The sequence below is a fragment of the Anneissia japonica genome, unplaced genomic scaffold (assembly GCF_011630105.1).
Source record: "Anneissia japonica isolate Jap-2015-1 unplaced genomic scaffold, ASM1163010v1 scaffold287848_len282238_cov107, whole genome shotgun sequence".
Classification (NCBI taxonomy): Eukaryota; Metazoa; Echinodermata; class Crinoidea; order Comatulida; family Comatulidae; genus Anneissia; species Anneissia japonica.
The window spans coordinates 8,687-9,959 of NW_022701964.1; positions in this window are offsets into that span (position 1 = coordinate 8,687).

The following is a 1,273-nucleotide window of genomic DNA, read 5'->3' on the forward strand; positions in this document are numbered from 1 at the left end:
ATATGTCCAATATACTTGACTTCTGTTAGCCTAAGTTTCATTTTGCTCTTGTTCAGCTTCAGATTTACTTTCTTTGCTCTTTCAAGGAAACTGGTCAATTTGGTATCATGGTCTACAATCGCCTCATCCATGGTTTCTCCACAGCCATATATTAAGAAGTAGTCTGCCACAACTTGTACTCCTTTTAATCATTCGATTAATTAATGCTGCCTTCTTTGGAATTATTCTGGAGCTGTATTAATTCCAAACGGAAATCTTAACCATTTGTACCTTCCAAATGGAGTAGCAAATGTTGTTAACTCACTACTTGCTCCATCTAACTTCACCTGCCAAAAACCATCCTTGGCATCCAGTACGGAGAAAACCTTTGCATTTGTTAGTTCTGGCAAAATTCCTTCAACTGTGAGCATAGGGTATTGTGGACGTTTTAAGGCCATGTCTAAATCACGTGGATCTAAACAGATTCGTAACTTGCCTGGTTTTCTCACGACCACCATATTGCTGATCCAGTCTGTAGGTGTAGTGACTTTTTCTATCACCTTCTTGGCCTCTAATTTTTGCAGCTTCTGTTTTACATCTTCTTTTATTGCAACTGCAATTTTCCTGGCTGGATGCTTGGTTTGTGTGATATTTCTGTCAATTTCAATGTGATACTTTCCCGGTAGTTCTCCAAGACCTTCGAAAACTTCAGGCTATTGTTTTAGTATTTTCTTTTCCAGTTTTTGACTGCTATCTTTCTTTTGAATCTGATTAATTTGCTTTGCTACTTGTATCAAACCCATTTTTATTGATGTAGAGCTTGATAACAGTGGTGCTTGTGTGGTGTCAATAATCTTAAAGGCTACTTCTGACTTCTGCTTATCATACCGGCAGGTTATGTTAATCTCTCCTTTTACTGCAACTGCTTCATCGTTATACATCTTCAGTGTTGTTGATGAACGTCTCATATTCGGCTTGTCTGTACCTTCCAGTGTTTGTAGGTCTCGATATGACATCACGTTGCATGAAGCACCTGTGTCTATTTGACATTTTACCGCCTTGACCTCTCCACTGGTGTTTTGTAAGTGCAGTGATACCATTAGTTTGCCTTTATTATTATCACATAGCTCCAACTGTTTCAACATTGAAGGCTGAGTCATCTGAATCAGTGTCTTCTACTCTGTTGACAACTGCTTTTCTTTGTTTTGTTCTTCACATCTCTTTGGAGTGATTCTGTAGACCACATTTCCACACTTTTTTCCGTAGGCTGGGCATTTTTCTTTCTTAAATTCGT